The sequence below is a fragment of the Heptranchias perlo genome, chromosome 2 (assembly GCF_035084215.1).
Source record: "Heptranchias perlo isolate sHepPer1 chromosome 2, sHepPer1.hap1, whole genome shotgun sequence".
In the NCBI taxonomy this organism is placed as follows: Eukaryota; Metazoa; Chordata; class Chondrichthyes; order Hexanchiformes; family Hexanchidae; genus Heptranchias; species Heptranchias perlo.
In genome coordinates this window covers 37,632,979-37,647,096 of record NC_090326.1, presented here as the reverse complement: position 1 = coordinate 37,647,096, position 14,118 = coordinate 37,632,979, and the positions used below count along the sequence as shown (strand labels likewise).

General features: G+C 45.5%; 1 protein-coding gene across 2 annotated transcripts in view; it reads right to left on the bottom strand.

The window, feature by feature from the left end:
- The window catches only part of LOC137337421 (phosphatase and actin regulator 1-like), a 413,191-nt gene extending 402,645 nt beyond the window's left edge, over positions 1 to 10,546 (bottom strand). For both annotated transcript variants that reach the window (XM_068001737.1, XM_068001738.1), the window contains exon 1: positions 10,462 to 10,546. The gene's annotated coding sequence lies outside the window, so the exon portion shown is untranslated. The remainder of the gene's footprint in view (positions 1 to 10,461) is intronic.
- Positions 10,547 to 14,118: the final 3,572 nt, after the last annotated feature.

Sequence of the window (14,118 nt, the reverse complement as noted above, 5' to 3'; positions counted from 1 at the left end):
AAAAAAGACATCCTCACCTCAAAATCGTAAGGACGTCCAGGAAACCCGTACTTCCGGGTTTCCTGTTTGCATTTCGAACCCCCGCAATCCCCTTCCCGGCTCTGAGTCAAAATCCTGGCCCTTGACTTTGCTCACCATAAGGTCTATGTTCAGGACTATTTTTGAGCTGTCAGTTTTATTAAAGCAGTTTTTGCTCGTTTTCTAGGTTGGCTTACATGCTTTGTTAACAATCCACACACACACACACACACCAATGGAAGTATAAACTTTAAGGAATATATACACCAGGTAACAGGAAATCTACTTGCCAGTTGATATTCCAGTACAGTTTCTCCAAGTTTCTCTGTACTCACAGCAGAAACTACCAGGGTCAAATGTGAAACATCTTTCCTTGTAACAGCAGCACTCGGCTATTATGCTACTTAATATACAAAATTCAGATACACACTAATTGAAAAATAAAGTGAGCTTTCTTTTGTAGTGTCCCATTGAACATGTTGAGTTGGATTTCCCTCTTCTCGGTGGGACAGTGGCATTGTGTGACGTTCGCTCACCCCCTGGCCCTGCTGTAACCCCAAATTATTTTCTTGAGTTGGGGGTCATTTCCAATGCAGGGACGCTCCCAGTGAGATTACTGCCATCAAAAGGGAGACCACTGCTGCAACAGCAGGAAAATGCAAAGAGCCTGGGAAGGCACATAGAGGAATCGAAAAGTCCCAAAGAAGAATCTTTGTAAGACTTGGCCAAGACTGAGGCCTATAAAAGGTTGTTTTTGGATAGAATTGGATGGAAAGGAGGCCAGTACTAGGCCCTCGCTCTTTATTTTGACACTTTGAGCCTTCCTGACACTACTCCAGTGACTACTGCTAGGCTTCTCCTGGCAGTCCCAGGGAGCAGAGGGAACAGGTATCCAGGCCCCAGCAGCATTTGCATGGGTTGGGAAGGGAAAGGATGGCCAGTAGCAGTCCTGGTAGGGGTGGTGGTTGGGTAAAATTAAGGTCAAGGAAGGGAGGTGGGAGTAGGCTTCGATGCCTAATTGTACCCAGTTTTGCATTGCTATCTTGCCCGATTTTGGGCGTGATCATGCTGAAAAAGCCAGCCTCGTGTCAAAAAGCTCAATGAATTCATCTCCCACTTTTAAAAGGTTCCCATTTAATACTTGTGCAATACAAAATTACACACATATACCCACTCTGTACTGTGAGGGGCTCCTTATTTGATCAAAGAATTGTTTTTTCCTGGTGGTCTGTTACAATTCCCAATTATCAACTTCTTAAACACTAGCGTTCAACCCTAAGAGACTGTTTCCCTAATTGGCGGTTAAAATAATCTTGGATTACCATCAGACCTTTTCTTATAAACAGTGCAACCCTCCCCAACATTTTTTTTAAAAAAGTCTTTTAAACAGCAAAAACCATTACTGCTTATCCTTGTGATCCATTGCAGTCCTGCCACCTGTGAGATGCAGATTTAAATGGATTTCAGTGACAAGAATATGTCTCTCTCTCTCTCTGATGGCCAGTAATTCATGCAGTTTCAGTCCCATTCCACTGCACGCAAAGCCCAATGGAAAACTGCCGCCAAGTGACTTAATAAAAAAAGCGTTGATTTCAGATCAATTTTACCACATTTACACGTCATTTAGAGCCGTCAACATCGGGGAGATGGCAGCAATGATCACCAACAGTGACTCAGATTGCAAACTATTTAAACATTTTATATTTAAGGGCAATGTACGTAAAAATATTTTTTAAATCAAAAAGATTGATTGTCAGTCTTAATAACGCTTGGTCGATCTGGGCATTCTATATATGTAAAGTACATCCGCACATGAAACAGATCCAGCTCTCTATGTTTCATCATAAATGAAGTCTGAACTACAGGTCACCATCAACCAAAACATTATCTCCTGAAAGATGACAGTACATAAAAGGATTGCTTTTTCCAAAATGCAAGATGCTTTCATTTGCACAATGTATTTTTAAAGAGAATTTCAATTCTAAATATAAAAAGACAGTTCAATATTTTGTATTCATTCCACTACATGAGTACCAATTCAGAAATGTTTTCATATTTAATGATCATAGTCTTTCATTATCTAAATCCAAGAGCTGAAGAGGGTACTTACTGCCTTTGATGTTTAATAAAATGAGCATAATTAACATGTTATTCTCAGCAAAGCTAATGTTGAATGCAGTCAATAGATTTCAAAACGACAATTAGGGAGGTGGCGCAAAATATACTGTACATGAACATAGTCCTGCCTCATCAGCAGGTCACTGTGGGACCTTGCAAAACTTTTACATACTTGTGCTGTGAGATAAACTGTCCCGAAATGTCCAGATCAGGATAGACATGAAAACAGAGAGATTATACATGGCTCTTTCCAATCAGTCTACATGATGATTTAGTTCCCAAAAATGATCTGTGCCCCAAAGCAAAAACTTAAGGAAAAAACTTTTATAAAAAGTTTCTTATGTCACAGTAAAATTTAATGAAAAAATCTTGTATATGCACACACTGTCAATATAAACTAAATGGTACAATTTTAAAGGGGGCGTAGGAACAGAGGGATTTGGGGGTGTATGTACACAAGACTTTGAAGGTGGCAAGACAAGTTGAGAAGGCTGTTCAAAAGGCACACGGGATCCTTGGCTTTATAAATAGAGGCATAGAGTACAAAAGCAAGTAAGTTATGCTAAACCTTTATAAAACACTGGTTAGGCCTCAGCTGGAGTATTGTGTCCACACCTTAGGAAGGATGTCAAGGCCTTAGAGAGGGTGCAGAGGACATTTACTAGAATGTTACCAGGGGTGAGGGACTTCAGTTACATGGACAGACGAGAGAAGTTGGGATTGTTCTCCTTAAAGCAGAGAAGGTTAGGGGGAGATTTGATAGAGGTGTTCAAAATTATGAAGGGTTTTGATGGGGTAAATAAGGAGTAACTGTTTCCAGTGGCAGAAGGGTAATCAGAGGACACAGATTTAAGGTAGGTGGCAAAAAAAGCCAGGGGGACATGAGGAAAATATTTTTTTATGCAGTGAGTTGATCTGAAATGCACTGCCTGAAAAGGTGGTGGAAGCAGATTCAATAGTAACTTTCCAAAGGAAATTGGATAAATACATGAAGAAGAAAAATGTACAGGGCTATGGGGAAAGAGCAAGGGAGTGGGACTAATTGGAAAGCTCTTTCAAAAGAGCCAGCACAGGCACGATAGGCCCAATGGCCTCCTTCTGTGCGATATCATTCTATGCACACACTTTCATTCTGCACCAATTTACTTCCCGTTTATGTCCGCATTTAGAATGGGATTTCACTATGTAATCTTGCTGCACTGCAATCTCACCTCCCAGCATTGATGGCAGTGTAGTGCCTCCATCTGCCATCATCCAGCATTCACAACAGTGATGGCACTGCAGTACCCGTCTTCGTTCTAGCTGCTGATTCCTCAGCTCTCCTGGAGGCATCATTTCTGCTGCCCTTTCTCCTACTCAGTCAAAAACCATCCTGATGCTCCAGCCCCACCTCACCAAATGCTATTCCCCCCCCCCCCCACCCCGAAAGATCAGCCCGTTTCTTAATGCTGACGTTAAAAATTATTCATCAGCCCCGCTTCTCAGTCGACAGGCCTTGGGAGAAAAGATCAATAAAGATTGATCATCAGCCCTGCTTCTTAGCCAATGGATTTTGGGGACAAGATTTTTAAAATATTTTTATAGACCTTGTTTCTCCTCCAACTAATTGAGGCAAATAGCATAGATAGATTTAAGGGGAAGCTAGATAAGTGCATGAGGGAGCAAGAAATCGAAGGATATGCTGATAGGGTTAGATGAAGAGGGGTGGGAGGAGGCGCGTGTGGAGCATAAATGCCGGTATAGACCCAGTTGGGCCGAATGGCCTGTTTCTGTGCTGCAGACTCTATGTAACTCACCTCAGAGGTAAGTTTGAAATTTACTTATTGGCCAACTTCTCAGTGGCGACAAAATCTTTATGGTGAGGAGCAAACCTGCAGCCCACAGTTAACAAGTTTTGGGGTTTTTCTGCTAAATTCAAGCTGCCAGCGATCTTGCCCAAAGCATATGAATCTGCTACAAACGCTCAAGAACCAAGAATATTAAAGCAAGAGAGAACTTCAACTCAAACACCAGCTCTAATCAAGAAGTCAGCAGTCAATAAAACTGAGGTGAAACTAAGGCTAAGGGCAAGAAAATTAGGAAGGCACCTAATGCGAGCAAGGATTCTGCACCAGCTTCAAATTGCAAAAAAAAAGCATGGAGAACTGAAGGTGTTTCATCTTGGAGTTTGCTGATTTTGTGTACCTCTTACAAAGTGTAGGAGACACACCTCTTGTTCCCTTGAACCCATTCTCACTAAACCGCTGACCACCAAACTTCCCTTGCTGGCTCTTATGCTAGCTGACACTGTAAACGTCACCCCTCTCGATCTCTGTAACCTCTCGCAGAACTCACCCTTCCTCTAACTCAGGCCTCTTGCACATTCCTCCCTCCCATCTCCCCACTTCAAGCAGCCGTGCCTTCAACCTCCTTGGCCCACGTTTTGGAATTCCCTCCCTAAGCCCTGCCACCTCTTCTCCTCCTGTAGGGATCCTCCTTAAAACTCATCTCTTTGACCAAGCTTCTGGTTATCCCTCCTAATATCTCCTACTTTGGTTCGGTCTCCATTTATGTCCAATGATGCCACTGTGAAATACCTTGTGTCATTTTTCTAAAGGGGCTATATTATTGCAAGTGGTTGCTGAGTTGAAAGGAATATTTTAATGAAGCTTTATAAATGCAACTTTTTTTTTTCTTAGTTTGAGTGAGCAGATGTTGTGTATTGATGCTGCGTACTTGTTTTAAAAAATTTTCTGGATGGCTTTGTATGCTGACTGATGGTTATAAGTTGGAAATGCCTACGGTTAAATTCCGGGTCTCCTCTTGGTTCCCTTCTGCTCCTCCTCCTCCTTCTGCCCCCACATACACACTTTAATCTCAACTGCTTTCTAACTGTAGTCGGGTTCTTGATGCTTCTAACACTTGTAGCTATTAGTAATGTTCACGAGTTCTCCATGTGAAATTGATTTGAGAAAATTAAAACATATCTTTAAAATTTAACAGCTTTAATGTAAAAATATTTTTGTTGGATTTTTCCTCAATTTGGTCATATTCTACTGAATATCTCATGGAATTTTGGATTTTCTAGCTAAATAAAGTTTCTTTAAGTGGGAGGGTCTCCTTGGATGAATTTTTTAAGTGTAGATGCAATACTCGTGCTACCTGTTGATTTTAATGATTATGAGGTGCAGCCAGCGCTAACCGCACTACTCTTTGACTCCATGCCTATGGCCGGGGGGGGTGGGGGGGGGGGGGTGGGCAGTGGGGGTGGATATCCATAGTCATGATGCCACTTAATGGCAGCTAGCTCCTTTTAAAGGGGAGGCCCATTCTGGCTGTACAGACAAAGGAAGTTGTTGGTGAACAAGTGGCTGAAAGAGGGAGCGAGCAGGCACCAAGGTTCTCCGATACTGCACTGGAGGCCTTGGTGCAGGCAGCGTAGAGGAGGAAGGGCATCCTCTTCCCCCCCCCCCCCCAAAAGGGGGCAGGAAGCAGTCCAGGCATCTTTTTCACAGACAGCGGGAAGAAATCTTATTCTCCATATTTAGCCACATTATCCAAACACCTCACAAGACGCTCACTAAAACACTTCACTCTTTCTTGCAGGAGGAGGTTGCACACCATTCAAAGCAACAGGTTCCACTGGAGGAGGAAGGGCCCGTCTGCACATCCTCTCTCACCTTGGAGAGCGTGCTGGATATCATGGGATGGGGCAGAGTGGAGGCCGTGGCCACTGGCAACGCTGGAGGCGACGCCGCACTGGGTTTCTTTGTACCTATTCCTCATTGTCTCTTCTCTGACTTCTCCCCCACCCCACATATTCTGCGTGACAAGTTGCAGATGCTTTCAACACCCACTTCTTTCTCTCTGCTCTCCCTCACACCACAAGCTAACCCTTGTCCATTTCTTTCATTTCAGCTGCTGAGAATGTCGACGCCCCTCAGCCAGTGGAGGAAGAGGAGCGCAGTGTTCTGAAGATGTACCATCACTTGATCTGACTCTTGCAAGCATCAGCTCAGATACTGACACCATGGGGACATTAGAGGCGAGGTTAGAGGAGGGATCCGCACAGTGACACACCGGGCAAAAGTGTGCAGGAACTAGGGCAGGGGGATAGGACGCCACCGGTGCCAGCTCGCCGGAGGGCAAGGTCACATACTAGTTCTACAGCAGAGGACTCAGGCTATCTAAGGAGGATCGTGGACATACATCGGGAAATGCTTGGTACACAGGGCAACCTGCCAGACAGCATGTCGTGGAGCATGGCAGAGTCCAGCTCTAACTTGTCTCAAGGCTTTGCACAGAGCATGGAGAACAATCTGTCCGACATGCACCGAGTGGTCAGCTCCATCAACACACCGTGGAACCCACCACGATAGAGCATCTTATAACAACTCTGACAGCTTCCATGGCAGCCTTCATGCTCATTGGTGAAGCTCATAGGGCTTCTATGGCAGCTCACACTGCTGCCATGGAAGCTCAGATGGCTGCAATCTTGGCTTTGTTGAAAGGGGCTTGCAGAGTGTCACATCATTCATGCACTCTGTTCTCCAGCAGAACCCCAGGCGTGCTGAGGTGCCACCCCAGGAGAGTGGTCTTGGCTCCATGAGAGAAGTACCCGCTGCCCTCTCTCAGGATGGTAGCATGCCTACTCCCCTGCCAGACACTCCGCCAGGGCCCGTGCTGGTGCCACACAGCCAGTCGGCCCAGACTGCCCAGGCACAAGCCAAGATACTAAAGTCTGTGGCTGGGCCCTCTAGGTAGAGCTGCTTGAGGTCACCCACCATGACCATCGGAAGTATCCTCAATGGAAGCTCAGCAGTCTGCCACCTCCAAAGCAGTGGCCACTGGGGAAGCACCTCGTAGGAGCACCGGGATAGGTAAACGAGTACACAAGACTAACGGCTTGCACAAGGTAATTAGTCATTTTTTGTGTCAATGCTGACATAATTTGTCTTGATAAATTTGTTTTTTGTTCTGGATTTGGTGTTGGTATTTGTCTTTGTAGTGAAGTGATGGCAAGACCAATAAGTTTGGAGTGAAGGAAGGCAATCGGATGGTTATAAGAAGATTGGTAGAGATTGTGGGATTGTTAGTGAATGGGGAAGGGAGAGTTGACTTAGTTGAAGCGCTCCTCGATAAGCTTGTCTCAAAAGAGCTTGGGCATATAGCGGCTCTGGTGGTTGCTGCCTCTCCTACTTCTGTACTTGTTGCTTGGTGGTAAGGGCTGGTCGCTCATGATGGTGAAGTTGTGCAGTATGCAGCAGACAATGACAAATCTGGATATCCTCTCAGGGGTGTATTGTAAAACTTCTCCGGAACGGTCCAGACAGCAGAAGCATTGCTGGAGCACGCCGATTGTTTGCTCAATGATGTGGCAGCATGGCTCTCATCGTAGTTGTGCTCTGCAGATGTGCCTGGGTTCCTGACTGGAGTCATGAGCCATGTCCGGAGGGGATAACCTTTGTCGCCCAAAAGCCAACCTGTAACTTGGCGGCCTGGTTGGAATAAAGGCGGCACAGAGGACTGGCGCAGGATGAAAGAGTCATGACTGCTGCCGAGATAGTGGGCACAGACCTGCATGATATGCTGCCTGTAGTTGAAGACAAGCAGTACTTTGACGGAGTGCAATCACTTTCAATTGATAAAGATGCCGGGCTGGTGATGGGGAGCACGCAAGGCAACATGTGCGCAGTCTATGGCACCCTGCACCACGGGGAAGCCTGCCATCTGTGCGAAACCTAGTGCTCTCTCGTCCTGCTTCACTCTGTCAATAGGGAAGGAGATGCAGGTGTTTCTCCTGGTGTGGAGAGCCTTGGAGACCTCCCTGATACATCAGTCTACTGCAAACTGTGAGATGTTGCTGATGTCATTTTTACAGGCTGAAAGGAGCCCATGGCATAAAGGTTAAGGGCGATGGTGACCTGGGCAGCCACAGGGAGTGCAGACCATACCCTGGTTTAAGGCTGAAGTTGTGGCTCCAGCAGGCGACATAGCTTGGTGACAACCTCCTTGGTGAAGCGAAGGCATCTCATACATTGCTCGTCAGTAAAGTTGATGTCGGAGAAGCGCTCCCTGAAGACAACTCTGTGGATATGACGTCCTGTTCAGTGCCCTCCTCCTCCCTCTTCTGGCAGCTGCTCCCCCTTGTCCTTCAGCCCCAAAGGCAGCCCTACCAGACCACCCATGACTGCAGCCAGACTATTTGTGAGATAAAGAGCAACAACAGAGCAAGAGCAGCAAAACCTCTCTGTGCAGACAAAGCGAACTTTCCGGAGTGATACAACACACCAATAAGTCAAGCTGCAGCCAGAAATAACAAACCAGCAACTAACCCGTAAGTACTGCTCGATCCCTTTAAATTGCACCAGTGAGGGGGGCCTTCATGCCTGTTAACGTCATGTTGTGCTGAGCGAAGTCAGCACGTGGCAAGTGAAGCGCTGCGGAAACCGAAAATGGCAAACGGGTCCTGTCAGAAGGGCAGGACACTAATTTACATGCATTATTCCTTCCTCAGAATGTTACTGGCATGCACTTCTGCCATCAGTGCAACCTCCTGTACCAATATGGCAGGGAGCGCACTTCTAGCCAGAAGTGTGCATGCACTTCCTACCTGCCATATTGGAGCCTTAGTAGAATGCTGCAAGGCCAAATTTCGAGTGCCTTATCACATCCTCAGAATATCCCGAAGTGTTTCACATCAATGAATTGCTTTTGAAGTGTATTCAGTTATGTACGTGTACGTTGCAGCCAATCTGTGCACAACAAGATCCCACAAAAAAAATCAAATCAAGTGAATGGTCAGTTAATCTGTTTTGGCGGTGCTGGGTGAGGAAAATGCCATCTAGGACACTGGGAGAATTCCCTGCTCCAAATAGTCCATAGATCTTTTACATCTACCTGGCCTCAGTTTAACATTTCATCAAAAAGACAGCACCTTTGACAAAGCACGACTCCCTCTGTACTGCACTGGTGTCAGCCTAAATTGTGTGCTTAAGCCTGGAATGGGGCTTAAGCCCATGACCTTCCGACTCAGAGGCAAGAGTGCTATCATTGAGCCAAGCTGAACAGAGTGTTTTTCCTCTCACTTTGTCATACCCAATTTAAATTTTATTTAAAACACTCCTACCTTACCCTCTCGAGACTTAGCGCCAAACTTCTGTAGCCATACAGCAGAACACCGTGCCATAGTAATGAATCATCTCTATTCTCATTCACACCCACATATGATATTTAACGACAATACAAAACCTTGCATATTACTTCAATTAGTTTGCAACCAGCCTATCCTGTTTGCTTTGTATTTCTGCATCACACAGTATTTTTATCCAGCCTAAAATATTGTATAATTAAATGACTCACATTGGATGAAAAAAGTGACATCTATTAAAATAGTGGCAGCTGTGGGATAGAACGGACAATGTTATTCCCTTCCAGTTATCAACCCTTGGTAATATAATATTTGGATAAATTTAGTGGAAATACTTCACTGATTTTACAAGGGGCACTAAACACAAGGATGACAGAGGTAGCCGCCTTAATTTATATTGGAATCATCCACTTAAGGATGGTAAATACAATGAAATACACTGAAATGTTGATTTTTGAGAACGAAGCAGTTCACAAATTAATTTATGCAACAAGTCTATATGCCAAGACACTGAATTTGGCAAAAATCTATGATGCGTTACTCAGACTACTAAAAACAAGTCAGAACAAAAACATCTTGAATTGCATCAAAACCGGACTGTTTTGTTATGAGAGTAGTCCATCTGATGGTGTTAGAGAGCTGAAGTTCCCAAACTGAATGAAAACCAAAACAGTGGGAATGTTTGAGTTTCATTGCAGGGATCACATTTTGCAACTGAACTGCTTTCAGTGACAAACAAAAACAATAAAATCCAGTTTGCTGCAAGGCCACTAAAATACTACTCAGATGTTACAAGTTTCAGGTCCGCCTTAGATACTGCCTTGGGTACAGCAGTCCTAGTCCCATAAGTGATCTGAGAATCTTACATTTTAACAATGTGCCATTCTGGCCTATATCTAATAAAATAGTGTAACTCAGTGGTTTAACAAAAGGACCTACTTGTAATCTGAACTGGATATTGTTCTTCGACCCTCCCCGCCCCCCCTCAAATGCCACCCTCTTCACATGCCCTCTCCAATCTTTTCAAAGGTAGAATGAAATACAGAGTAAGACAAGGCCAAATATGAATCTTTAAGCTGCTTTGTTTTACAGATAGAAAGCAAACAGAGTAATGGATGTAATAAAATTCACCTTAATTCAACCAACTACAGAACCCTCAGGACCAAGAATAATAATAAAAATACACCACACTATACCAATTTGTGTACTTGGTCAGCCTTCTGATCCTGACTGGCTTTGGGCTTGAGAAGAAGTATCTTCTCACTAGGCAGGATAGACCTAGCTGGATGACTACACATGTCTTTTTGTCCTTTTCTTGCTGTGTATTCACAGGAAGTGGAAGGGCAGTACCTCTGACTTCTTCCTGATCAGTGATTCGCCAGTAGGCGTGTCTATGAAACTGCCAGGTCTCATCCTTCATCCTTGTGGTGTGGGTTTAAAGGAAATGTACCATACTATTCTTGAAATGAAGGGGGGACATTTTGGCCTAGTGGGCCTGGGATGACAATTGCCCCTCATTGCATTAGCTTGAAATAGACTCTGAGCTGCAACATTCCACAAACTGGCTCATCTTGCTTTAACGCACAACTTCACTGCTCTATCCTGTGACATTTTTAAAACCTCTGTGAATTCGGTTTGTTTCAACACATAACGCTTAAATATAGCTCATTCCTAATCCTTTCCATGAAGAAAAAATTATTTAAAAAACCCAAAACGTGACATCAAGTTAAGTAAAAAATAACTGTTCAGACAACAGGTGGAAATTACACTGAGATTATGGACAACAGGTGGAGAATAGAGAGAAAACTGAATAGAGAGAAACAAACATGTTTTTTTTTAAAGTTTCATGAACTCTGCCTTATAAATTGATGCAGTGAACTGCCCTCATAATGACACCAACTTGTAAAACAATGTTGCTTTTATTTCTGAACATGAACAGTTCCCAGGCCACGAGATGACTTCACCACCATTGAATATGTTTCATATTTCATGGAGATAACAACTGAGAACAGACAGTACTATGAAAAACAGTTTCAAGGTTTAGCAGCATGCAATGCATAATTCAATACAGCTTGAATTTAGAATATATTTATATTTCCATTTAGCTATTTGCCCAACACAATATTGGGTACAATGTTAAGCAAATTTAATTATGTCCCACTCTAGCGCTATTCATTACTTATAACATGTTAGTTACCAAATCAACCTGTTAATGGGATATAACACTGTATCCCACAGCATATCACCATGCATTTTCTATTGATTCAATTAGTAATCCAAATGTATAAACCCCAAATTTTAAATTTGCAAAATATAAAATACTAGTACACTGGCTTACTTAGATAACTAGAATACAATCTGAGTTACTCAGATCCAACATTTCATTGCGACATTATGTTACTTAATAGATTGTACTTTCAGTAAGAATATTGGATTATGTAAAAATATATCTAATCTATATAAAAGAAAATCCAAATCACATTTCACTCCAATACCCTAATGGCTCAGTGAGTAAATGGTGTAGTGTGGGACAGTGTGTTCAGATCAGTAAGGTCCCAAAATCAACCAAGTTAGTTGTTCTCAACTGCATTAGTAGTGGGGCACAACAGCTGACCTTAACATTCCTGGGCAAGTGCCAGGGGCCAGAGAGGTTTGAAGGAAGAAAAAGGGTTAGCAAAGTGTAAATGGGCAGAATTAGGCTCATCTGTGATGCCTTTGTGTTTGAATAGCCTACGAGACTCACTCATAGGGCTCGATATTAGCAGGGCGGCGGGTACCCAGCAGGGGGGTCGACTGGGCGCGTGGGTAACGCGCCTGGTGAAATCAGTGTGCTCCGGACGCAATCGCAGGCTAATCGGCGCCACTTACCTGTGCTTCCGGGTTTCCCACTGCTAAGCTGCGCAGCGGGCGGACTGCGCATGCGCAGCAAGGTCTGTCAGCTGGAGGAGCCCTATTTAAAGGGGTAGTCCTCCACTGACTGATGCTGCAGAAAATAGGAAAAATTACAGCATGGAACAGCCCAAGGGGAAGGCTGCTCCCAGGTTTAATGATCCCTCACTCCAGGTATCATTGGATGGGGTGAAGAGGAGGGGGAGGACAGAGATCTTCCCCCCAGCAGTCTGTCTCTGCCACCAATAAGGCCTGGCTTGAGGTGGCAGAGGAGGTCACCTGCACCATCAACATATCGCGCACCTGCATACAGTGCAGGAGGCGCTGCAATGATCTAAGTAGGTCAGCCGAAGTGAGTACACTTACTCATTCCCCTACACTCCGTCTGCCACATCACCGCCCCCACCCCACATCTCCTTCTGCACTGCCAACACTACTCTGTCACATCACCCCTCACACCCACTCAAAGCTCATCCTCATCTTACCTGCACTTACTCACCTCGCCAGTACTCATCCCACCACTACCACTCAACCCAATCCTCATACAATCTCATGGCTCGATCCCACACTCACCCTCTCATGCATCTCTTTCACGGTCAGCCTCACTCAACCTGCCACTACCTGCTGCAGCCACAGGGCATGCATCACATATGTGCAGTAGGAAGCGTAAGGCAAACATGTCGTGAGCATGAAGAGGATGCACAAGGGTGTTTGTGGGTTTGTCATGGTTTTTACCTATATTTAATTTCTGATCAACTCACATCACATATTATATTGTCACCACTACTGCCACGTCTTTGCGAATCTTGTCTGGTTTGTGCAATAATGCCCTTTCCTGAGGATCACTATGAAGACCCACAACTGATGTCACCCATTGTGTCACTGCAGAGTGGGTGTAGGTGTATTTGCAGGGCTCTTTTGTGCAGATGACTGAGACGTCAGCGATGTCCCCGGTGGCACCCTGGAAGGATGCAGAGGAGAGTTGTTGAGGGCAGTAGTGACTTTGACAGCGACAGGTAAGAAGATGGTGCTCGGGCCAGCCGGGAGCAACTCGGCATGAAGGAGGCTGCAGATGTCCACGACTACATGTCGAGTGACTCTGAGCCTCCACGTGCACCGCTGCTCAGAGAGTTCCAGGAAGCTGAGCCTCGGTCTGTGGACCCTGTGGCGAGGGTAGTGCCCTCTGCGACACATCTCCCTCTGCGGTTGCCTCCCTCCTGCTGTGCAGGTGGATGTGTCACAGCACTGTGTTGTGGAGCCCCACGTGTCAGAGGTGGACGGCGTGGCCGGCGAGGCTGTTCGCCGTCCGAGGAGGTCATGACTGCAGCTATGGCGGCCCCCATCCGGAAGATGTACATCTGAGGGGGTCCGCAAGGTAGGTACATGTGTCTGGACACCGGGGTAAGTGTGCAAGTTGGTGAATTTTATTGTTAGGAGGAGGGTGGTGGAAGCCAAACTTTGTCCAAAGGGCCAGAGTGGCCTCCTGCAATGAGTGAGGGTCTCCCCACTCCTGTCAAATGGACCTTTGCAGCTGCTACAGGCTGGTGGTTGCAACACGTCCATTTCAACTGGGAGTGTTTCCCCCAGTACGGGAAACAGTCTCAGTTCATTGCAAAATCCCACCCCTCCTAAAATATCAGGTCAATCAGGTCTGTAAACAACCTGAAGTACCTGTTTAAGTACTTTAAGTGGCACCCCGCCGGCTTTAATTGCCGGTGGGAGTCCCACATGTGGGGGCTGCGCGCGCATGTCAGCGCATCGCTGGGGAACCCGGAAGTGGGCGGGTTGGAGCCGGGCTCCAGACCCGCCCCGGGAATCCCCGATTTTCGCAGCCCCCCTGCCACGAACGCACCTGGGGCTCGAATTTAGCAGGCCTGCGTGTTCCCAGTGGGTGGTCCTCCGGGAGCGTCGAAAACTCGAACGGCGAAATTAGTGGGTTGCCCACGCGATCGTAGCAGGCAATC